Here is a 26,561-nt window from a genome sequence, read left to right as displayed (position 1 = left end):
GAGGTAACAGGAATTCTCCTCTGGGCAGAAAGACATGTAAGAGCTCTGTCAGCAATTTTCATTCCGGGAGTGGAAAACTGGGAAGCAAACTTCCTCAGCAGACACGATCTCCATCCAGGAGAGTGGGGCCTCCACCAAGAAGTCTTTGCAGAGGTGACAAGTCTTTGGGGAGTTCCTCAAGTAGACATGATGGCATCTCATCTAAACAAGAAGTTTCGGAGATATTGTTCCAGGTTGAGAGACCCTCAAGCAATAGCAGTGGATGCACTGGTGAACCAGTGGGTGTTTCGGTCGGTATCTGTTTTCCCTCCACTTCCACTGATTCCAAAAGTTCTCAAAATAATAAGAAGAACAAGAGTTTGAGCACTCTTCATTGCCCCAGACTGGCCAAGGAGGGCTTGGTATCCAGATCTTCAGGAGCTGCTCATAGAAGATCCTCGGCCTCTTCCTCCTCGAGAGGACCTACTACAGCAGGGGCCGTGTGTGTGTATCAAGACTTACCGCTGCTACGTTTGACCGCATGGCTGTTGAGCGTCGGATCCTAGCCTGAAAGGGTATTCCCAAGGAAGTCATCCCCACTCTTATTCAGGCCAGGAAATGAGTAACGTCTAAACATTCCACCGTATTTGGAGAAAATATGTGTCTTGGTGTGAATCCAAGAAGGCTCCTACGGAAGAGTTTGAGTTGGGATGTTTTTTCTCCATTTTCTGCAGGCTGGTGTGGATGCGGGTCTTAGATTGGGGTCAATCAAGGTCCAGATTTCGGCCTTATCAGTTTTCTTTCAAAAACAATTGGCCTCCTTTCCAGAAGTTCAGACGTTCGTGAAGGGGGTTCTGCACATCCAGCCTCCATTTGTGCCTCCAGTGGCACCATGGGATCTTAATGTGGTGTTGCAGTTCCTTCAATCAGATTGGTTTGAACCTCTGCAGGAGATAGAATTGAAGTTCTCACTTGGAAAGTGGTGATGCTGTTGGCCTTGGCATCCGCAAGGCAGGTGTCTGAGTTGGGGGCCTTGTCTCACAAGAGACACTTTCACTGAGTCACAGTCTCTAGATGTGGTTAGAGCTTTGAAGATTTATGTCGCAAGAACAGCTTCTAAGCAGACTATTGCGCGCTGGATCAGAGGGACAATTCAGCACGCCCATTCTTCGGTAGGCTTGGCGGTACCGAAGTCGGTGAAGGCCCATTCTACTAGGAAAGTGGGCTCATCCTGGGCGGCTGCCCGGGGCGTCTCGGCTTTACAACTTTGCCGAGCAGCTACTTGGTCAGGGTCAAACACATTTGCTAAATTTTATAAGTTTGACACTTTGGCCGATGAGGACCTCAACTTTGGTCAATCGGTGCTGCAGGGTCATCCGCACTCTCCCCCCTGTACTGGAGCTTTAGTATAACCCCATGGTACTGAAGTGGACCCCAGCATCCTCTAGGACGTATAAGAAAACACGGACTAGGAGAAAAGGATTTACCGGTAGGTATTAAAATCCTATTATTGCGTATTGAATCTGTCACCATCGGTTTCCAGGCTGACCATCGTTGTTTGTTAAACCATACTGGTTTCCAGACCAGCCCATTACCTGTGACTGCTTTCGATGTTCACCATCAGCTTCCAGGCTGATCATCGCAGTTTGCTTATCACAGTTGTTTCCAGACCAGCTCATTACTCGTGACTGTTTTATACCTCTGCCAGTTTCCCTGCAAAGTACCATCTGTATTACTATTTGCTCCAGTTGCCATGTATACTTTTGTATGCTAAATAAAACATCATTGCGCACTTGCACAGGAACTTACTGTAGCCTCCTCGTTTCATCCACCGCACCACCACTGACCCACTAGTGCCCCCTCCGGGAACAGACACAGCTACAGACCTGACACCGTACTTCCGAGTGTTCAAATTCAAGATGGAGTCTCTGAGAGCCGTGATCTCAGTTCTAGAGCAGGGGGAATTCCTAGTCTCTGGATATCAAGGATGCGTACCTTCACATTCCGATTTGGCTGCCTCACCAGGCTTATCTACAGTTTGCACTGCAGAACTGTCACTACCAGTTCCAGGCCCTGCCATTTGGTCTCTCCACGGCACCGAGGGTGTTCACCAAGGTGATGGCAGAGATGATGTTTCTCCTGTGCAAGGAGGCAGTGAACATAATTTTATACCTGGTTGATTTTCCGATAAAGGCACCGTTCAGGGAAAGGTTGTTGGACAGCATAGGCTTCACAACCAAACTACTCCTGGATCACGGGTGGATTCTAAAGCTTCTGAAATCTCACATAGAGCCAACTCTGAGGCTCCCATTTCTGGGAATGATACTGGACACAGAGTGGCAGAAAGTTTTTCTTCCATTGGAAAAGGCATTGGTAATCCAGTCGATGGTTTGGGATGTCCTGAAACCAACCCGGATATTGGTGGATCTATGCATTCGCCTTCTGGGGAAAATGGTGGCCTCTTACGAGGCTCTTCAGTACGGCAGGTTTCATGCAAGACCTTTCCAGCTCGATCTGTTGGACAAATGGTCCAGATCGCATCTTCACATGCACCAGAGGATCCGTCTGTTGCCAAAGTCCAGGAAGTCCCTTCTATGGAGGCTACAGACTTCTCACCTAATTGAGGGCCGACGGTTCAGGATTCAGAATTGGATTCTGTTAACCACAGACGCAAATCTCAGAGGTTGGGGAGCAGTCACCCAGGGGGTGCAGTTTCAAGGAAGATGGTCAAGTCAGGAAATCGTCCTTCCAATCAACATTCTGGAACTCAGGGCTATATACAACGCCCTTCTGCAGGCCTCATATCTTCTTCAAGAGCGGGCCATTCAGGTTCAGTCGGACAATGTGACAGCAGTGACGTAAATAAACCGACAGGACAGAATGAAAAGCAGAGCAGCAATGTCAGAGGTATCAAGACTTCTCCTCTGAGCAGAAAAACATGCTGTGGCATTGTCAGCGGTCTTCATCCCAGGAGTAGACAACTGGGAAGCAGACTTCCTCAGCAGACACGACTTGCACCTGGGGGAGTGGGGACTTCACCCGGAGGTGTTCAGGTGCTTAACACGTTAATAGGAATGTCCACAAATCGACATGATGGCCTCTCGTCTCAACAAGAAGCTCAAGCGTTATTGTTCCAGGTCGAGAGACCCACAGGCGGTGGCGGTGGACGCTCTGAGAACTCCATGGGTCTATTAGATGGTGTACGTGTTTTCTCCACTTCCTCTGTTCCCAAGAATTCTGAAAAGAATAAAAAGGTAAAAGGTTCAAGCAATTCTCATTGCACCAGACTGGCCAAGAAGGGCCTGGTACACGGACCTTCTGGAGATGCTCCTCGAAGATTTGTGGCCTCTACCTCTTTGCGAAGATCTTCTGCAACAGGGCCCGTTCATCTATCAAGACTTACCGCGGCTACATTTGACGGCATGGAAGTTGAACGGCTGATTCTAGCCAGGAGAGGCATCCCTGATAAGGTCATCCCGACTATGATCCAAGCCAGGAAGGCGGTTACGTCTAAACATTACCACCGTATTTGGAAGAAATACGTCTCTTAGTGTGAGAGCAGAAAATATTCTACGGTGGAATTTAATTTGGAATGTTTCCTGCTTTTTCTGCAGTCGGGTGTGGATGTGGGCCTACGTCTGGGCTCCATAAAAGTCCAGATTTCGGCCTTGCCCATTTTCTTTCAGAAATAATTGGTTTCTCTCCCTGAGGTCCAGATGTTCTTGAAAGGGGTTCTGCACATCCAACCTCCTTTTGTGCCTCCCACGGCACCTTGGGATCTCAATTTGGTGCTGCTTTCCTCCAGTCGGACTGGTTTGAACTGTTACAGGAGGTAGACGTAAAATATCTTACGTGGAAGACCGTCACACTGTTGGCCTTGGCTTCAGCAAGACATGTGTCGGAGCTAGGGGTGTTGTCTCACAAGAGCTCCTATTTAATTTTCCACGAGGACAGAGCTGAACTCAGGACTCGGCAGCAATTTCTTCCTAAGGTGGTGTCTGCATTTCACATCAACCAACCTATTGTTGTTCCAGTGGTTACCGACACCTCTGTTAATTCAAAGTCTTTGGATATTGTGAGGGCTTTGAAGGTGTATGTGAAGAGAACAGCTCGTCACAGGAAATCGGACTCGCTGTTTGTTCTTTACTATACCAATAAGATTGGACGTCCTGCTTCATAGCAGTCTATTGCACGCTGGACCAGGCTCACTATCCAGCATGCTTATTCCACTGCAGGATTGCTGGTTCCTAAATCTGTACAGGCCCACTTGACTAGTTTGGTGGGTTCTTCTTGGGCGGCAGCCCGGGGTGTCTCGGACTTACAGCTCTGCCGAACAGCTAATTGGTCAGGTTCAAACACGTTTGTAAAGTTCTACAAGTTCGATACTTTGGCCTCTGAGGACCTACAGTTTGGTCAATCAGTTCTGCAGGAACCTCAGCACTCTCCCACCCAGTTTGGGAGCTTTGGTACTTCCCCATGGTACTAAACGGATCCCCAGTATCCTCTAGAACAGGGGTGGGCAATTATTTCAGCTGAGGGGCCACTTGACATTTCCTGTCAGTATCCGAGGGCCACATACAAAATAGCAGCTCGCCCCACTTGCCAAAAATATAGAGACGTGGCTTCATGTGGAAGGGGTGTGGGCAAAAAATAATACAGATTCATATTAGGCTGCACAATAGTCTCCATTATTCAAATTGCGCCACACAGCACCACTTACACACATTACACCAGGTAGAGCCCCTTTTACACACATTACGGCAGGTAGAGAGCCTTTTTACACAAAAACATTTTATTTAGGATAATTATTGTGCAGCAAGCAAATTATCCAGTGTCTTATGGCCCCTGGGGAAAGGTGTGACACGGTGACAGAACACGGTGGGGGTGACACAGTGACAGAACACGGTGGGGGTGACACGGTGACAGAACACGGTGGGGGTGACAGAACACGGGGTGTGTGACACAGTGACAGAACACGGTGCGGGTGACACGGTGACAGAACATGGGGGGTGTGACACGGTGACAGAACACGGGGAGGGGGGTGACAGTGACAGAACACGGGTGTGTGACACGGTGACAGAACACGGTGGGGGTGACACGGTGACAGAACACGGGGAGTGGGAGGTGACAGTGACAGAACACGGGTGTGTGACACAGTGACAGAAAACGGTGGGGGTGACACAGTGACAGAACACGGGGAGGGGGGGGTGACAGTGACAGAACATGGTGGGGGTGACACGGTGACAGAACACGGGGAGGGGGATGACAGTGACAGAACACGGGGGGTGTGACACAGTGACAGAACACGGTGGGGGTGACAGTGACAGAACACAGATGTGTAACACGGTGACAGAACACGGGGGGTGTGACAGTGAAAGAACACGGGGAGGGGGGGGTGACAGAACACGGTGGGGGTGACATGGTGACAGAACATGGTGGGGTTGACAGCGACAGAACACGGGGAGGTGACACAGTGACAGAACACGGGGGGTGTGACATGGTGACAGAACATGGTGGGGTTGACAGCGACAGAACACGGGGAGGTGACACAGTGACAGAACACGGGGAGGTGACACAGTGACAGAACACGGGGAGGTGACACAGTGACAGAACACGGGGGGTGTGACACAGTGATAGAACACGGGGAGGTGACACAGTGACAGAACACGGGGTGTGTGACACAGTGACAGAACACGGGGGGGGTGACACAGTGACAGAACACGGGGGGTGTGACATAGTGACAGAACACGGGGGGGGTGACATAGTGACAGAACACGGGGGTGTGACATAGTGACAGAACACGGGGGGGTGACAGTGACAGAACACGGGGAGGTGACACAGTGACAGAACACGGGGAGGTGACACAGTGACAGAACACGGGGGTGTGACACAGTGATAGAACACGGGGGGTGTGACACAGTGACAGAACACGGGGGGTGTGACATAGTGACAGAACACGGGGGGGTGACATAGTGACAGAACACGGGGGGGTGACAGTGACAGAACACGGGGAGGTGACACAGTGACAGAACACGGGGAGGTGACACAGTGACAGAACACGGGGGGTGTGACACAGTGATAGAACACGGGGGGTGTGACACAGTGATAGAACATGAGGAGGTGACACAGTGACAGAACACGGGGGGGTGACACAGTGACAGAACACGGGGGGGGGGTGACAGTGACAGAACACGGGGGGTGACAGTGACAGAACACGGGGGGTGTGACATAGTGACAGAACACGTGGGTGTGACATAGTGACAGAACACGGGGGGGTGACAGAACACGGGGGGGGGGGGGTGACATAGTGACAGAACATGGGGGTGACATGGTGACAGAACACGGGAGGGGTTGGTACAGCGAGAGCTAAAGATCTCTCCCCCAAACCGAAAAACAGTCTGACGCCACTGCCCGCACACACAAATATACACACACACACACACACACACTTTCTTTCACTTTTCCCAGTAACTTACTGATCTGGCTGGCAGTGGCAGGAAGGATGGATCTGTAGCAGTCTGGCTCTTGTCCCGTGTAGCTCCGCCCCCTGAGGTCCCGTGTAGCCCCGCACCCTCATCGGCACATAGCCCCGCCCCCTTCTCGGCTGAACACAGCCGTTGTCACTGGGGACTCTGGAGGAGGCTGCTACAACGGAGCAGCAGGGGAGAGAGGCGCCGCTGGCAGCTTGGAGGTACTGCAGCTCAGAGCAATGACAAGCAGCTCAGCCGGTCGGGCCGCTTGTCATTGCTCGCTGGTGGGAGGCAGTGGGCCGGGCAGGATCGGTTTGCGGGCCGCATCCGGCCCGCGGGCCGTATTTTGCCCACCCCTACTCTAGAACGTAAGAGAAAATAGGATTTTAATTACCTACCGGTAAATCCTTTTCTCGTAGTCCGTAGAGGAAGAGGATACTGGGCGCCCTCCCAGTGCTTCATTCTTCCTGCACTGCTACTTGGTTAAGTATTGTGGTTTGTTCAGCTGTTACTGTTTCCAGTTTGGTTAGCATCGCTTTCCTCTTGTTTGTGGGTGCTAGTTCGGAATCTCACCACTATCCTTTTATACTTCTCTCAAAGTATGTCCGTCTTCTCGGGCACAGTTTCTTAGACTGAGTCTGGTAGGAGGGGCATAGAGGGAGTAGCCAGCCCACACTATCAAATTCTTAAAGTGGCCATGACTCCTAGTGGACCAGACTATACCCCATGGTACTAAATGGATTCCCAGTATCCTCTACGGACTACGAGAAAAGGATTTACCGGTAGGTAATTAAAATCCTATTGTGTGTGTGTGTGTGTGTGTGTGTGTGTGTGTGTGTGTGTGTGTGTGTGTGTGTGTGTGTTGTGTGTGGGCGCTAAATTACTGTCTTGCCCCAGGTGCCAGAAATCCTAGTTTCGGCAATGCCCCAGCTCATCTGTCTCCCATGAATACACGCTGTGCACAACATGTATTCGCTATTGCTCCGCTATGCAGAACAGCGAGTTACAGGGTGCATCCCAAATGCCCACACACGCACACCGCAGGACACTGTGATCTGCGGGTGGCACAGCGGGACAGTGCCCAAAGAACGGGACTGTCCCGTGAAAATCGGGACAGTTGGGAGGTATAAGAAATTACACATTTCTGCAGCTCTCCATAGTCCCATGGTGAATTGCACACAGACCACTTTACCAGCATCCATGCAGTATGAAGCATGACATGTATAAACAGAAACATCTACAGAAATGATCTACAACTTCCTACCTCTCACCTAAGTTCTGTCACCAGCAGTAGATCATGAAGTTTGTCCTATGTGTGCCCTCAGAGACTAGGATGAAAGGCAGATTTGGGGCAAGAAAATGCAGATTCTGAAAAAAAATGCAATTAGATTACCCAAGGCTGGGAAGAATATATTTAGCTCAAATATAAATGAACAATGTAACTATTTAGATTCCAGAGGTGGTGGCAATTGCTGTGATGAGATGCTAAAACCAACAACGAGATTGTGTTAACTGAATTTTTTGCATTGGAAAAAATCGATATAAAACTCTATACAGTGACAATAAAAGAATATAAAACCTTGGATTTTTAACATTTTATTATATTATATCTATGAATCGGTATGAATGCATTCATGAATTTTTACCACTGGTCAACATACTGTACCATTTAGTCAAATAAAGTTTATTCTTAGTTAATTGTAAATATAAAAAATAATCGATTAAAAAAGTATTTACCCCCCTTATTTTAATACTGCTGGAAGCATAGTATCACAGATCCACAATAAAAAGCAGTGATGTGTTCAGTGGGATTTGATCCAAGGACCACGGGGGTCATCCAACCCGTTCGCACGCAGCGGTTCTTCGCTGCGGTGTGAATGAGTTGGAAATGCGCATGCGCGGCGGACGCCGCCATCGAGAAATGTGATCGCATCGGCGCAAGAAGACGGACAGGCGGGAGATGTTCCGGGGTGGATACTCACCTTTTTCTAGGCGTGGTGAGTCCAACGCAAGCGTGTCGAGGCATTTGGGGGGCAGATGTCTGATGTTTTACTTGAAACTTTTTTAGCATAGCAGGGCTGCACAAGTGTTTGCAGCCCTGCTATGCTAAAATACGCTCCCCTATAGGCGGCGTCAGGTTGATCGCACCAGCAGCAAAAAGTTGCTACGTGTGATCAACTCGGAATGACCCCCCTTATGCACAATGAACTTGTGTTCCTGAAAAAAAAACAGTGCATCTGATTACTACAGCAGAGAATCAACTGGTGATACTCCATACCTTGTGATTATTATAGAAGTTAGAATTGTTGCGAGAATACTGTTTGCCATTTTTAACTTGTATTTGTTCAGTCTTCTGTTTTGGACATGCTTAAACTTTTTAAACTGTCCCTGCTCTCTGCCTACTTCCTGACAACAACCAATCTCTGCTTTTCATTTATTCTGAACTAGTACCCGGAATTCACATATGATGGTGAGCTGCTCAATCAGATTGTGATTTCACTCAAGTGCTAAAAGGGAGGGGTAATTCTGTGGAAGAAAAAACTATTTGTGTTCCCTAATGCACACTGAGTGAAAAATAATAATACTACATAATAGTCAGAAAATACGGAGATATTAGTTGCGTATATCTGCATATATAGGGTTAAGCCCCCAGGCCGATTGACAAGGCTTCTCCGTCACTGGGGGTCCCTAATACTAGGTATGGGTCTGGGGTGCAGGACCCCATCATGTCGGCACAGGCCGGCTACCCCAGGCCAGCACACAGGTGAAAATGAATAAGGGTTAATAAGAAGCACAGAAGTGCTATGTAAGTGGTGTGATTAAAATACAAAAATATATACAAAGTGATAGGGAAAATAATAAGTGTTAATAAAGTGTTAGGGTGTGCCAACCTGAAGCCGCCCAGCCATACCGACACAGAGGCCACCGCACCCCACACCCACCCCATAAATAATTACACATATGTCTGGGTCTAAATTCCCAGTGTAAGGCCACATGATAATGGCTCCTACAGTATCTGAGAGCCAGCTTACCTGGAGACACCCCTGACTTCTCCAATGGCACTTTGGAGTCAGCAATCCCTCCTAATGCTGACCCATCCATGCCTCTCTAAATACAATGCACATATGATGGTGAGCTGCTCAATCAGATTGTGATTTCACTCAGGTGCTAAAAGGGAGGGGTAATTCTGTGGAAGAAAAAACTATTTGTGTTCCCTAATGCACACTGAGTGAAAAATAATAATACTACATAATAGTCAGATAATACGGAGATCTTAGTTGCGTATATCTGCAGATATAGGGTTAAGCCCCCAGGCCGATTGACAAGGCTTCTCCGTCACTGGGGGTCCCTAATGCTAGGTATGGGTCCAGGGTGCAGGACCCCATCATGTCAGCACAGGCCGGCTACCCCAGGCCAGCACACAGGTGAAAATGAATAAGGGTTAATAAGAAGCACAGAAGTGCTATGTAAGTGGTGTGATTAAAATACAAAAATATATACAAAGTGATAGGGAAAATAATAAGTGTTAATAAAGTGTTAGGGTGTGCCAACCTGAAGCCGCCCAGCCATACCGACACAGGGGCCACCGCACCCCACACCCACCCCATAAATAATTACACATATGTCTGGGTCTAAATTTCCAGTGTAAGGCCACATGATAATGGCTCCTACAGTATCTGAGAGCCAGCTTACCTAGAGACACCCCTGACTACTCCAATGGCACTTTGGAGTCAGCAATCCCTCCTAATGCTGACCCATCCATGCCTCTCTAAATACAATGCACATATGATGGTGAGCTGCTCAATCAGATTGTGATTTCACTCAGGTGCTAAAAGGGAGGGGTAATTCTGTGGAAGAAAAAACAATTTGTGTTCCCTAATGCACACTGAGTGAAAAATAATAATACTACATAATAGTCAGATAATACGGAGATCTTAGTTGCGTATATCTGCAGATATAGGGTTAAGCCCCCAGGCCGATTGACAAGGCTTCTCCGTCACTGGGGGTCCCTAATACTAGGTATGGGTCCGGGGTGCAGGACCCCATCATGTCAGCACAGGCCGGCTACCCCAGGCCAGCACACAGGTGAAAATGAATAAGGGTTAATAAGAAGCACAGAAGTGCTATGTAAGTGGTGTGATTAAAATACAAAAATATATACAAAGTGATAGGGAAAATAATAAGTGTTAATAAAGTGTTAATTTTCACCTGTGTGCTGGCCTGGGGTAGCCGGCCTGTGCCGACATGATGGGGTCCTGCACCATTTTAATTATGGCCATTTCTGTCATTTTTTACAGTTCATTAAAGTTTTCATCCAAATCCATCCAGTGGAAGGCCCAGAACAGGCTCTCTTTCTAAGTTCTGCCCAGCATACACCAACAGGAGGTCCGACTGGGACCCCAACCCCCTAGTATGTCTTCTGAGATACAATGATACCACTTTGTGAAATTTTCATCCAAATCCATCCACTGGAAGGCCCAAAACAGGATCTCCGTGTTAAAGTTCTGCCCAGCATACACCAACAGGAAGTCCAACAGGGACTCCACCCCCTAGTATGTCTTCTGGGATCCAATTTTACCACTCTGAAGTTTTCTTCCAAATCCATCCAGTGGAAGGCTCAGAACAGACTCCCCGGGTCAAAGGCCTGCCTGGCGCATTCTGCCATGAGGTCTTACCAACCCAACCCCCTAGTATATCTTCTGGGATCCAATGTTACCACTCTGAAGTTTTATCCTAAATTCATCCAGTGGAAGGCTCCGAACAGACTCCCCGGGTCAAAGGTCTGTCTGGCGCATTCTGCCGTGAGGTCTGACCAACCCAACCCCCTAGTAAGTCTTCTGGGATCCAATGTTACCACTCTGTGAAGTTTTCTTTCAAATGCATCCAGTGGAAGGCCCAGAATAGGCTACCTCGGTCAAAGGTCTGCCTGGCACATTCCACAGTGAGATCTGACCAACCTCAACCCCATAGTATATCTTCTGCGATGCAATGTTACCACTTTGTGAAGTTTTCTTTCAAATCCATCCAGTGGAAAGCCCAGAACAGGCTCCCCAGGTCAAAGTTCTGCCTGGTGCATTCCTCTGCGAGATCCAACCGTGACCCCCAACCACCCTAAAACCTGGCCAGCATCCAACTGGACAACCTTGCATTGGTTTTATCCCAATTGTTGCAGGGGTGTCTAAATGCATAACCGGACAGTCAGACAAACAAAAAAAAACAAAAGGCAGATGAGTTTTATATATAAGATTCTTTTGAACAGGAAGATGCCTGAACAACTTTCTTGTTCAGAGCATGTTGCTGTGTGTTGCTGCTCCAGGTTCCAGGCTCAACAACGATCTACCATCAACTGCTTCTTCAAGTGTTTTCTAATTCTTTAGTGTCTCAAGTACCGAGTACCATCGGTTAACATCAATTGCTTCTTCAAGTATCTTCAACGTCTCAAGTACCGAGTGCCATCGGTTACCATCGATTGCTTCTTCAAGTGTTTTCTAGTTCTTCAGTGTCTCAAGTACCGAGTGCCATCGGTCACCATATATTGTTTCTTCAGATATCAAGTAACATCAGTCACCATCGATTTTCTTCAAGTTTCTTCTAGTAATCCAGTGCCTCAAGCACTGTGTGCCTTCAGGTACCATTGCTCGTTCCCTCAAGTAATTTCCAGTTCAGAGCTTCAACTTCATCAGTCATTCCTTAGATTGTCTTTACTATTTCTTAAAGCCTCTGGTCTTCTCAGTGGTTATACTCAGCGTCTAGTTTCCTGGTTCATCAAAGACTTACTCATGTACCACAGACTACCATTAGTTATTTATCCTCTGACTCCTCAGCTATTACCGGGTATCTGTCCAGGGGGACGCGGCCTGCCTACCGGGAGCAGCGAAACCCAAATCCCAATTGGAGAGAGTCACTGGTGAAAACCTTCCGGTGGGTTAGACTCCACGCCTCTGGTCAGGTTCTCGTCAACATCTGGTATTAGCAGTACATGAGGAGATCAAATATTCGACCCCTCATCTGTTGTGGCAATCCAACTCAGTAACCCCCTCTCACAAATCACCAGCAAAGTTCACAGGGACCCAGGATGTGACAGTTCGGGGATGAAGTATTGGCTGTGATGTTGCTAATCTAAAATTTGCCTATATTTTGCTTTAGTCATCTTTCTTACTATTTTGACAAGTTTCTTCTCTTGCTTAATTGGAGAAGCATGTATATAGCATTTTAATACTACTACTAATACTACTACTACTTATAATAATAATAATAATAATAATAATAATAATAATAATGTTATTTGTATAGTACTTTTCTCTTAATAGGACTCAAAGTGCTTTACATTTGCCTTTGCAGCTTAAAAAATAAGATTTTAAACCTACCGGTAAATCTTTTTCTCGTAGTCCGTAGAGGATGCTGGGGACTCCGTAAGGACCATGGGGATAGATGGGCTCCGCAGGAGACATGGGCACTTTAAGAATGACTTTAGGTATGGGTGTGCACTGGCTCCTCCCTCTATGCCCCTCCTCCAGACCTCAGTTAGATAAACTGTGCCCAGAGGAGACGGGCAGTACGAGGAAAGGATTTTTGTTAATCCAAGGGCAAGATTCATACCAGCCACACCAATCACACCGTATAACTTGTGATATACTAACCAGTTAACAGTATGAAAACAACATAGCATCAGTCCAAGACCGATGAAAACTATAACATAACCCTTATGTAAGCAAAACTATATACAAGTCTTGCAGAAGTAGTCCGCACTTGGGACGGGCGCCCAGCATCCTCTACGGACTACGAGAAAAAGATTTACCGGTAGATTTAAAATTTTATTTTCTCTTACGTCCTAGAGGATGCTGGGGACACCGTAAGGACCATGGGGATTATACCAAAGCTCCCAAACGGGCGGGAGAGTGCGGATGACTCTGCAGCACCGATTGAGCAAACAGGAGGTCCTCCTCAGCCAGGGTATCAAACTTATAGAACTTTGCAAAGGTGTTTGAACCCGACCAAGTAGCAGCTCGGCATAGTTGCAGTGCCGAGACCCCTCGGGCAGCCGCCCAAGACGAGCCCACCTTCCTAGTGGAATGGGCCTTAACAGATTTTGGTAACGGCAATCCAGCCGTAGAATGCGCCTGCTGAATCGTGTTACAGATCCAGCGAGCAATAGTCTGCTTTGAAACAGGGGCGCCAACCTTGTTGGCCGCATATAGGACAAACAGTGCTTCTGTTTTTCTGACTCTAGCCGTTCTGGCCACATAAATTTTCAAAGCCCTGACTACATCACGGGACTCGGAATCCTCCAAGTCTCGCGTAGCCACAGGCACCACAATAGGTTGGTTCATATGAAAAGATGACACCACCTTAGGCAAGAATTGAGGATGGGTCTGCAATTCCGCTCTATCCATATGGAAAACCAGATAGGGGCTTTTATGAGACAAAGCCGCCAATTCCGACACTCCACCGTTTGAAGTGGTTCAAACCAGTGCGACTTAAGGAAACTCAACACCACGTTAAGGTCCCAAGGCGCCACCGGAGGTATAAAAGGAGGCTGAATATGCAGCACTCCCTTCACAAAAGTCTGTATTTCTGGGAGAGAAGCCAATTCTTTTTGAAAGAAAATGGTTAAGGCCGAAATCTGAACCTTAATGTAGCCTAATTTTAGGCCCAAATTCACTCAAGTCTGTAGGAAGTGAAGGAAACTGCCCAGATGGAATTCTTCCGTAGGAGCATTCCTGGCCTCACACCAAGAAACATATTTTCGCCATATACGGTGATAATGTTTAGCTGTCACGTCCTTCCTAACCTTTATCAGCGTAGGAATGACCTCATCCGGAATGCCTTTTTCCGCTAGGATCCTGCGTTCAACCGCCATGCCGTCAAACGCAGCCGCGGTAAGTCTTGGAACAGACAGGGCCCCTGTTGCAACAGGTCCTGTCGTAGAGGAAGAGGCCATGGATCTTCTGTGAGCATTTCCAGCAGATCCGGATACCAGGTCCTTCGTGGCCAATCTGGAACAATGAGAATTGTTCTCACTCCTCTTTTTCTTATTATTCTCAACAACTTGGGTATGAGAGGAAGAGGAGGAAACACATAGACCGACAGAAACACCCACGGTGTCACTAGGGCGTCTACAGCTACCGCCTAAGGGTCTTTTGATCTGGCGCAATACCTCTGTAGCTTTTTGTTGAGGCGGGATGCCATCATGTCTATCTGGGGCAGTCCCCACTGACTTGCAATCTGTGCGAAGACTTCCTGATGAAGTCCCCACTTTCCTGGATGCAGGTCGTGTCTGCTGAGGAAGTCTGCTTCCCAGTTGTCCACTCCCGGAATGAACCCTGCTGACAGTGCGCTTACATGATTTTCCGCCCAGCGAAGAATCCTGGCGGCTTCCGCCATTGCCACTCTGCTCCTTGTGCCGCCTTGGCGGTTTACATGAGCCACTGCGGTGATGTTGTCTGACTGGATCAGAACTGGTTGGACGCGAAGTAAGGTCTCCGCTTGACGTAGGGCGTTGTATATGGCCCTCAGTTCCAGGATGTTGATGTGAAGATAAGTCTCTTGACTTGACCAAAGACCTTGGAAGTTTCTTCCCTGTGTGACTGCTCCCCAACCTCGGAGGCTAGCGTCCGTGGTCACCAGGATCCAGTCCTGAATGCCGAACCTGCGGCTATCTAGAAGGTGAGCACTCTGCAGCCACCACAGGAGAGATACCCTGGCTCTGGGGGACAGGGGGATCAACTGATGAATTTGTAGATGTGACCCGGACTACTTGTCCAGTAGGTCCCATTGGAAAGTCCTCGCATGGAACCTGCCGAAGGGAATGGCTTCGTATGATGCCACCATCTTTCCCAGGACTCGAGTGCAGTGATGCACTGACACCTGTTTTGGCTTCAATAGGTTCCTGACCAGAGTCATGAGTTCCTGAGATTTTTCTATCGGAAGATAAACTCTTTTCTGGTCTGTATCCAGAATCATGCCCAAGAAGGTCAGACGAGTCGTAGGAACCAACTGCGACTTCGGGATATTGAGAATCCAGCCGTGTTGCTGTAACACCTTCAGTGAAAGTGAGACGCTGTTCAGCAATTGCTCTCTTGATCTCGCTTTTATGAGGAGATCGTCCAAGTATGGGATAATTGTGACACCTTGCTGGCGCAGGAGCACCATCATTTCCGCCATCACCTTGGTGAAAATCCTCGGGGCCGTGGAAAGCCCAAACGGCAACATCTGAAATTGGTAATGACAATCCTGTACTGCAAATCTCAGGTACGCCTGATGAGGTGGATAAATGGGAACATGAAGGTATGCATCCTTTATGTCCAGAGATACCATAAAATCCCCCCCTTCCAGGCTGGCGATGATCGCTCTTAGCGATTCCATCTTGAACTTGAACCTTTTCAAGTATAGGTTCAGGGATTTTAAATTTTAAATGGGTCTGACCGAACCGTCCGGTTTCGGGACTACAAGCAGGGTTGAGTAATATCCCCTCCCTTGTTGAAGCAGGGGAACCTTGACCACCACCTGTTAACACTATCTCCCTTTCCGGGGGAGAAGCTGGTAGGGCCGATTTGAAAAACCGGCAAGTAGGCACCTCTTCGAATTCCAGCTTGTAACCCTGGGAAACAATTTCTATTGCCCAGGGATAGATGTGAGTGAACCCAGATGTGGCTGAAAACTCGAAGACGTGCCCCCACTGGGGCGGACTCCTGTAGCGGAGCCCCAGCATCATGCGGTGGATTTTGTAGAGGCCGGGGAGGACTTCTGTTCCTGGGAACTAGCTGTGTTGTGCAGCTTTTTTCCTCTGGCCTTACCTCTGGCAAGAAAGGACGCACCTCGTACTTTCTTGTTTCTTTGTGATCGAAAGGACTGCATTGGATAATGTGGCGCTTTCTTAGGCTGTGAGGGAATATAAGGCAAACAATTTGATTTACCAGCTGTAGCTGTGGAGACCAGGTCCAAGAGACCTTCCCCAAACAATTCCTCGCCCTTGTAAGGTAAAACCTCCATATGCCTCTTTGAGTCGGCATCACCTGTCCATTGCCGGGTCCATAGGACTCGTCTAGCAGAAATCGACATAGCGTTGATTCTAGAACCCAGTAGACTAATGTCTCTTTGAGCATCTCTCATATATAAGACAGCATCTTTTATATGCCCTAGGGTCAATAAAATGGTATCCTTATCTAGGGTCTCAATTTCCGCTGATAAGGTATCTGTCCATGCTGCTACAGCGCTACAAACCCAGGCCGACGCAATCGCCAGTCTGAGTAAGGTACCAGAATGTGTGTAAATGGACTTCAAGGTAACCTCCTGCTTGCGGTCAGCAGGATCCCTGAGGGTAGCCGTATCTTGGGATGGCAGCGCTACCTTTTTGGATAAGCGTGTCAATGCTTTGTCCACTCTAGGGGAGGATTCCCACCGTATCCTGTCCGTTGGCGGGAAAGGATACGCCATAAGAATCCTTTTGGGAATCTGCAGTTTTTTGTCTGGAGATTCCCAAGCTTTTTTACATAATTCGTTCAACTCATGTGAGGGGGGAAAGGTAACCTCAGGTTTCTTTCCCTTATACATGTGTACCCTCGTGTCAGGGACAGGGGGTTCCTCTGTGATATGCAAAACATCTTTTATTGCAATAATCATATATCGAATACATTTAGCCAATTTTGGCTGTAACTTTGCATCATCGTAGTCGACACTGGAGTCAGAATCCGTGTCGGTATCTGTGTCTACTATTTGGGATAGTGGGCGTTTTTGAGACCCCGAAGGTCCCTGCGACATAGGGACAGACATGGGTTGACTCCCTGGCTGTTCCCTAGCTTCAGCTTTGTCTAATCTTTTGTGCAATAAATTTACATTAGCACTTAAAACATTCCACATATCCATCCAGTCAGGTGTCGGCGTTGTTGACGGAGACACCACATTCATTTTCTCCTCCTCCTCCTCCCCCTGAAAGCCTTCTACATCAGACATGTCGACACACGCGTACCGACACACCAAACACACACAGGGAATCCTCTTATCTGAAGACAGTTCCCCCACAAGGCCCTTTGGAGAGACAGAGAGAGAGTATGCCAGCACACACCCAGCGCTATATGAAGGAAAAAACACTATATAAATATATGTTTACCCAGTAGCGCTGTTTGTACATATATATATATATATATGCGCCAAATTATGTGCCCCCCCCCCTTCTTCAAAACCCTCTTTCACCGTGGAATAAGCAGGGGAGAGTCCGGGGAGCTTCCTCTCAGCGCTGTGCTGTGGAGAAAATGGCGCTGGTGAGTGCTGAGGGAGAAGCCCCGCCCCCTCGGTGGCGGGCTTCTGTCCCGCTCAAATATACTAAAAACTGGTGGGGGCTCTTTATATATACAGTGCCCAGCTGCATATATATATATATTTTTGCCAGAGAGAGGTTTATATGCTGCCCAGGGCTGCCCAGGGCGCCCCCCCCCCCTGCGCCCTGCACCCTTGCAGTGACTGCCATGTGTGAGGTGTATGGGAGCAATGGCGCACAGCTTCACCGCTGTGCGTTACCTCAGTGAAGATCATGAAGTCTTCTGCCGCCTCTGAAGTCTTCTTTTCTTCTCATACTCACCCGGCTTCTACCTTCCGGCTCTGTGAGGAGGACGGCGGCGCGGCTCTGGGACGGACAGCGAGGGTGAGACCTGTGTACCGATCCCTCTGGAGCTAATGGTGTCCAGTAGCCTAAGAAACAGAGCCTTGAAACTCACAGAAGTAGGTCTGCTTCTCTCTCCTCAGTCCCTCGATGCAGGGAGTCTGTTGCCAGCAGGCTCCCTGAAAATAAAAAAAAGTAACAAATATACTTTCTGACAGGAAACTCAGGAGAGCTCCCTGTAATGCACCCAGTCTCCTCTGGGCACAGTTGTAAACTGAGGTCTGGAGGAGGGGCATAGAGGGAGGAGCCAGTGCACACCCATACCTAAAGTCTTTCTTAAAGTGCCCATGTCTCCTGCGGAGCCCGTCTATCCCCATGGTCCTTACGGAGTCCCCAGCATCCTCTAGGACGTAAGAGAAATACAAAACAACCTTAACAGTAGATATTAGTGAAATAATCGGGCCTAGCAACCAGCGGGACCATTGGACACTGGAAGATGCGGTGTACCGGTTGACTAGTAACAACCGAGATCCGGCTAAGAGACAAGCCTCAGCGATGGCTTGTAACAGTGGTTTCCTTCAGGTTTAGAGGACAAACTGTTCTAGACAAAGTCACCATTGTGACATATGCTCTCCATTTCTTTATGCTAGTAGATAGTGTTCTCTGGGACTTCCCGTTTTCAAAAATATTTTTATATTCTTCCACAGACGGCTGCTTATAGATAAACTTTTCTTAGATTTGCTGTTCTTTGATCTTCATGATGAGGCTGTTATTTTGCATTTTATTTGCACCAACGCTTGGACCACTCACAGGCAGTTCTAGTTTTTTTTATATCAATTTAAATACTTTTAATAGACACAGGTGACTGTAACTTCTGAAGACAATGCTGTAGAGTTGCTCTTATTATATGATGTTGCAGATTATTTTGTGCTGATCATTGGTTGAATCCATGATGTAAGAAAATAACTTCTAAAAAATGCAGACAGGCAAATTCTTTTTATAGGCGCTGCATGGTGTTTATAAAGCAAGTCCAAACGTCAGTGGGGGCTAACAGCAAAATAAAGCCTTTCATTTGACGTGAAAGTATAACTAATCACCGGATGCCAGATAATTTGGTGAACATGAAATGATAGATGATAATGTATATGTAATAAAATAGATCTGCTGTATAGTCCTGCATCTGACTTGTTTGCAGGGTGTATAAAAGTACGATCTCTTATATACTTCAGGTCAAGGCCACATTTAACATTAAGTACTGTGCCTATTGGGAGCTGGTCTTCCTACAGTGCACATGTCATACTCCATGACTGTAAAATTAATTAACAAAATGATAAATATCAACTAGTAAACTAGGTGATTAATGCTAAATAAACATGGTGGGTGCTGGGAAACCTGAGGACCACTGGATTGAAAACAATTTAGATATGATGCGCAATAAAATCTGATAGGCATCCACAGAGCACACAATCAAGTGTGTATCCCACACATCACAAGGGCAAATTTGGAAAAAAGATTAATTGTGTGCAAACAGAGCACCCCTCAGATATCACATAACAGGAACCACATACTTAAATAACATCAAAATAAAAATAATAACAATCGCCATAATTGATGTAATTGTCCTAAATGAATGTGGGAGGTGATTGGATGAACAAACTTTCTTAAAACAACGTCTGTCCCAAGATGATTTAGGATCGCTTTCGTGAACCTGAAAGATATGTCTCACTTTTCCCCAAAATGAATGAGAAACTGTCACAACTGAGGGCTGGTGTCGGCTGTGGGAAGCCTCAGTTGTAGGGGCTGAGGTGTATGTGAACTTGGGTGGTGAGATAGGACTCCTAGATATACGTATGGACCTGCAGCACCAAATCCCGAAGGCGTGACCACGACAACAAAGGAAAGTTCAAAGGTTTTATTGAAACTCAGCTCACAAGCATATGTTGGCAGTTAGCAATAGTAAGAACAGCATATAAAAGTCACAGTTCCCAGGAGTGCATATAGGCAGTCTCTAGGTGTGGTATAATTAATCACAGTCTTGAAGGCCTTGGAGATGATATGTCCTTACCAACACCGATGCACTGGGTAGCTGATGACTAAACTGCCAGGTTGTGTCAGATGGGACTGGTCCAATAGTAGAGCTGAGTTGGTAGTGCAGGAACGCACTAATGTAGCTTGAGTGCGATGAATATACGAGTGATGCTTATAGAAACATAGAATTTGACGGCAGATAAGAACCACTTGGCCCATCTAGTCTGCCCCTTTTTTTTATCCTTTAGGCAATCTCAACCCTTTTTGAACCTTAAGTCTTTGTAAGGATATTCATAAGCCTATCCCAAGCATGTTTAAATTGCTCTACAGTCTTAGCCTCTACCACCACTTATCCATTACCCTTTCAGTGAAGTAATTTTTCCTTAAATTTCCCCTGAACCTCCCTCCCTCAAGTCTCAGTGTATGTCCTCGAGTTCTCCAGATGCTTGAGAGCATAAACAGGAGATGCTTAGGAGCATATACAGGAGATGCTTAGGAGCATATACAGGAGATGCTTAGGAGCATATACGGGAGATGCTTGAGACCACAGATTACTGGAATGTTGAGACAGGGCACCGCTGAAAGCTGAAATGCTGGAAGGATCTAGATTGAATCCTGATGAACTTGAACTGGCTGGAACCAGGGGACACTGTACCGGACCTATGGACGAGACCAGATTGAGTCCAGACAAACTTGAACCGGCTGAGACCGGTGGAGACTTTGGACCTACGGATGGAACCGGATTGGGTCCAGAGATATTTGAATCGGCTGGAACCGAAGGAGTCTTTGGACCTACGGATGGAACTGGATTGGGTCCAAAGATATTGGAATCGGCTGGAACCGAAGGAATCTTCAGACAGACGGATGAACCGGATTGAGTCTGGAGATAGTTGAATCAGCTAGAACTGAAGGAGTCAGAATCTGGTTAGAACCGGAATGAGTGGTATCCGAGTGTTCAGTTAGACCATCCTGGACCTGGTCCATGCTGGATGCCAACAGGGTGGTGCTCTCTGAAGATGGCAAACAGGAGTTCATAACTGCATCTGTAGCACAAAACTTTCCATCTGGGAACTTGGCTCTGGATACTTCCCTTGAGGCTGGAACATTGGTGACCCCTCCTGGGGTTGACGAATCAGACACTTTTCTCAGGGTTGTTTTCTCCATCACCCCTCCTGGGGTTGACAGATCAGAAACTCCTTTTTTAGAAGACTCATATGCCCCTACTAGAGCTTGAACATTGGATACCCCTCCTGGGGTTGCAGAAACAAACGCCCCTCCTTGGGCGGTAGAAACGAACGCCCCTTCTTGGGCTGCAGAAACAGACGCCCCACCTTGGGCTGCAGAGTTTGACTTCCCTCTGGTGAAGAAAGTCTTACTTAATCGCTTTTGTTTCCCAGAATTGGAAACGGGGCTCCTGGTCACAGGACCCCAATTGTAGAATTGGGTTTCTCTTTGATCGACCTTCTTTTTGTTCCTGACCGGATCAAAAGGAGCTGAAGATTCCACATAGGAAGATTTGTAATTATGAATGCTGTGATGTGGAGATCTAACATACTTCCTTGGCTTACGGAGAGAACAGTCTTTAATAAAGTGATCAGAACCCCCACAGTAGAAACAGAGTTGAAACTGCATGCGACGCCTGCGTTCCTCTTCAGAAAGTCTAGACCGCGGCTTACTCCGGAACTTATCTTTACTTGGTGCAAGGGGAAACGACTTAGACATAGGGAGATTGCCAGCTGTAGCATCATTGTTCTCAGCAGACTGTGGGAAGGCTTTCATGGAAATGGGAGCAGAGATATTAGGAGTATCCCTGAGATACTTTGAAATAATCGGAACGATGCTAGAGAGAAGGTCTTGTAACTGTTCCAACAGTTGACTGAGAATCCTTAAATATTCAAATTTATAAGTGACAGGGAACAGTGAGGACCGGGAATGATAAACAGAGGAGATCATCCCCTCAACAGGAATGTCTTTCACAAAAATGTAAGAGAGTTCTGTTGAATCAGATACCTGAAGGGGAGTATCATGTGTCGGTAAATGGAGATGAGGAGCAGAAACGGGAATGGTGGGTGGGGATACCACCAAAGGTACTGCAGTCGGCACACTGGACGCCCCTGAACCACGGAGGGTTACTTGTATTCCATCCAGCCAAGAGGAGAGGTCCTGGAGACAGCGAATCACATGGCCCTGTGCAGCCTCCTGACGTTCAAGGCGGGCTGCAAGTGCTTGCATCGGCCTGGTCACTTGGACATGGTCTCCGGCCGGATCCATTAGGTCAGTGCTTACTGTCACAACTGAGGGCTGGTGTCGGCTGTGGGAAGCCTCAGTTGTAGGGGCTGAGGAGTATGTGAACTTGGGTGGTGAGATAGGACTCCTAGATATACGTATGGACCTGCAGCACCAAAGCCCGAAGGCGTGACCACGACAACAAAGGAAAGTTCAAAGGTTTTATTGAAACTCAGCTCTCAAGCATATGTTGGCAGTTAGCAATAGTAAGAACAGCATATAAAAGTCACAGTTCCCAGGAGTGCATATAGGCAGTCTCTAGGTGTGGTATAATTAAACACAGTCTTGAAGGACTTGGAGATGATATGTCCTTACCAACACCGATGCACTGGGTAGCTGATGGGAAACAGAAGCTGATGACTGAACTTCCGGGTTGTGTCAGATGGGACTGGTCCAATAGTACAGCTGAGTTGGTAGTGCAGGAACGCACTAATGTAGCTTGAGTGCGATGAATATACGAGTGATGCTTGAGAGCATAAACAGGAGATGCTTGAGAGCATAAACAGGAGATGCTTAGGAGCATATACAGGAGATGCTTAGGAGCATATACAGGAGATGCTTAGGAGCAAATACAGGAGATGCTTGAGAGCGCAGATTACTGGAATGTTGAGACAGGGCACCGCTGGAAGCTGAAATGCTGGAAGCCGGTGTTGTAGTAATCTGTCAGACACAGGATGCAATAATGGGATACTGCGGAGTCAGGCTGCACCATGAGGATAGGAATTGGTGCCAGTATCTAGTGGAGCTTGCAGACGGCGATCACCACAATCAGGAGAGACTGCTATCACTAGGATGACAATTGAAGCACTGACAACTTTCCAGCCCAGGAACAGGATATTTATACCAGCTGGAAAACAGGGATTGGCTGGCTGATTAAGCAGAGTCTAGAGTGCAGCTGCCGGAAAATTAGGCAGAAACCAGAGTGCAGCTGATAGGCTGAAAAGTAACGTGATGAAAACAAACATGGCTGCACCCATGTTTGAATTTGGAGGGAAAGACTGTTTGTAACTTGCATGTGAGTTTTAACCAAGAAGCTGCCAGAATCACAGTAAAGAGATTTGAGACAATGAGATGCAGCGTGCTGCACACAGACAGTGCAGATGGAATCCAGGCTTGGAACGCTGGGACAGTCTCAGGAGGAATTTGGAAGGTAAATGCTGATAAGGAATTACCTGGACAGGAACAAAAGAGACACTAAAAAGCACAGACCATAGTGCAGCACAATTAAAAGTAAAAAAGAAATTTAATGCTACAAATTCCACTCATGAACGTCATAGATAAAAACAGCATCACACATTATCCTCCATATGACCACACAGCTTGCATCATTCAGGGTGAGTCCCGACTCCACAGATGTCCTTAAAGTGGATGGTTTCACCGCTCGGATCCCATTCAGGATAGCACTGCCCCACAGAGAAGTGTGCCAGTCCAGGAGTTCACCACACAGAATAAAACGGGAGCCACGCTTAACGCGTTTCAGACATATCGTCCTTCATCAGAAGCGTGGCTCCATGGCTCAAAGTGTCCATTTTTATACCGCTTATTCAATGGTTCTCAGGTGAAGTCCAGTTGATCGGCGCTCCTCCATTAGTGCGCATGCACAGTTGAACCAGAACCCGGAAGCGGAAGTTGTTCGTGCGGTCCATGTGCGCTCCACACAGCCGGAAGCGCCGATACTTGCGTCCCACCATCAGAATAGATGTCTCTAACCATCAAGTGGTACTTTGGATATTATGGTGTCTCCATAAAACGGCCTATATTATGGAAATAATTCCCCAAATAAATTTGCATGCAAAATAAACAAAGAGGGCAGCAATTACCATATATTAGTGCACAGATAAAAATTACACTTATAAACAACCATTTAGATATACATAGAAATTAAACCAAGTAAAGGTACATGTATCTTCTTGGGGTATAAAATCAAAGGACAACTCAGGTCAGAAAACATTTTAACTCAAATTCACCATTTAACCCCTTGGAACCAAGAGTGCCCAAATGGTGAATCCACCTAATTTCTGCCTGGGATAATCTTTTTTCAACATCCCTTGTTTTCCACTTTGGCAAAATCACTTGAATATCCCAAAAATTACGCAGAAAGCATTCCTTGGAGTGGTGAACTTTTTTAAAATGAGACGTCACACTGTGTGTCTCCAGGCCTTTGCAAATATTGTAGATATGTTCGGCCCATCTTACTTTTGCACTCCTTCCTGTTTTACCGACATAACAGAGGCCACACACACATTCCAATACATAAACCACATTTTTTGTGTGGCATGTTATAAAATCCTTTATTGGGCGTGTGTTGCCATTTACTGTAAAGTCGGTAAACTTCCTCACAGAAGATTTCACAGTCCTGCACATCAGATAGTCACCACAGTGGTGAAAACCCTTAGTTCTTATACTCTGTCTGGTCTCATTATCCAAGCTGCTTTTTACCAATTGATTTTTTAAAGATGTAGCGCTTCTATAGATAAAAGCCGGTTTCTCTGGTAATATATCCCCTATCACTGAATCCTGCTTAAGGATGTTCCAATTCTCCTTGAATACCCTTTCAACATACTTAAAGGATCTATTGTACTGGCTGATAAATGCCCATTTATATCTCTCATCAGAAGAGGTAGTTTTGACCTTCATTTCCAAAAGATTTTCTTTCTCTAGATTGTTCACCTTTTCTCTAGCTTTATCCAAAATTCTAGGGCACAGGTTCTCAAACTTGGTCCTCAGGACCCCACACAGTGTATGTTTTGCAGGTTTCCTCACAGAATCACGAGTGAAATAATTAGCTCCACCTGTGGACCTTTTAAAAAGTGTCAGTAATTAATACACCTGTGCACTTGCTGGGTTACCTGCAAAACATGCACTGTGTGGGGTCCCGAGGACCGAGTTTGAGAACCACTGTTCTAGGAGTATATCCTTTCCTGGACAAACGATTGGAGAATTCATCCAATTGTTGGTCACATATTTCCATCTCTGAACAATTTCTCTTAATTCTTGCAAACTGACTGAATGGAATACCATTCAGCCAGTTTGCATGATGTTGACTTGTTCTATCTATAAAGCTGTTAGAATCTGTCTCCTTTCTGTAAGTCTTGGGATTTACTTGGTCATTAGCAATATAGATACTCAAATCCAAAAATGACACTTCCTTCTGACTTAAAGTACATTTTATGGACATATCGTTGATAATAATTCTTCACAAAAGGTCATTAATGATTCCTCATCACTTCTCCACACAAACAGCCCATTGTCAATATAGCGCTGCCAGGACATCAGGCCCACCACCAGATCGCCCACTGGCCATATTTGGCAGTCCTCCCAGTACGCCGTAAACAAATTAGCGTAACTGGGGGCAAACCTGGTGCCCATGGCAGTGCCGACGCACTGTAAATAGAATGTGCCGTTAAAGTAAAAAGTAATTGTTCAGTAAAATACATTTTATACCTTCTAAAATAAACTCTTTCATCAATTTGCTATGATTACTGAAGTTCCAAAAATAGGAGACTACAGTCAACCCCTTCTCCAAATTAATAATTGTGTACAATGTACAGACATCAGCTGTACACAAAAATCACCCCCTTCTATTGATACTGTCTTAGTTTCCTCAGGACACTACCTGTATCCTTTAGGAAGGATTTTGTAGTTTGGACTAAAGGTTGCAAATAATAGTCTATCATAGCTGATAGATTACTTGTCAGGCTATTGCAGCCAGAGACTATTGGTCTTCCAGGAGGGTGGAGGGGATCCTTATAAATTTTTGGAAGAATGTACATTACAGAAACTGTCGGATTAGTTATATTTAAAAATTCAAATTAATTTTTAGTTATTACCTTATTCTCCAAGGCTATAGTACTCAACTCACAAAGTGCTTTTGCAATTTGTGTAGTAGGATCTGTTTTTAATTTTTGATACGTTAATCCATCATTTAGTTATCTGTATATTTCCTGCATGTACACATCTTTTTTCATAAGGACTACACCTCCACCCTTATCAGCTGGTTTGATGACCAGTTTCTTGTCCTCCTTAAGAGAACGGACTGCTTCAAACTCTTCAAAACGTCTTATTTCCATAATATGGGACGTTTTATGGAGACACCGTAATATCCAAAGTACCACTTGATGGTTAGAGAAATCTATTCTGATGGTGGGACGCAAGTACTGGCGCTTCCGGCTGTGTGGAACGCACATGGAACGCACGAA

The 26,561-nt window shown here is 46.7% G+C and overlaps 1 long non-coding RNA gene across 1 annotated transcript in view; it reads right to left on the bottom strand.

The window, feature by feature from the left end:
* The window catches only part of LOC134965432 (uncharacterized), a 212,594-nt gene that overhangs the window by 126,839 nt on the left and 59,194 nt on the right, over window positions 1-26,561 (bottom strand). The window contains exon 2 of the long non-coding RNA XR_010188358.1: window positions 7,721-7,817. This is a non-coding gene — a long non-coding RNA (uncharacterized LOC134965432). The remainder of the gene's footprint in view (window positions 1-7,720; window positions 7,818-26,561) is intronic.

The sequence above is a fragment of the Pseudophryne corroboree genome, chromosome 10, assembly GCF_028390025.1.
Source record: "Pseudophryne corroboree isolate aPseCor3 chromosome 10, aPseCor3.hap2, whole genome shotgun sequence".
Lineage (NCBI taxonomy): Eukaryota > Metazoa > Chordata > Amphibia > Anura > Myobatrachidae > Pseudophryne > Pseudophryne corroboree.
The sequence above is the reverse complement of the archived record's forward strand: the minus strand, read 5'-3'. Positions and strand labels throughout refer to the sequence as shown.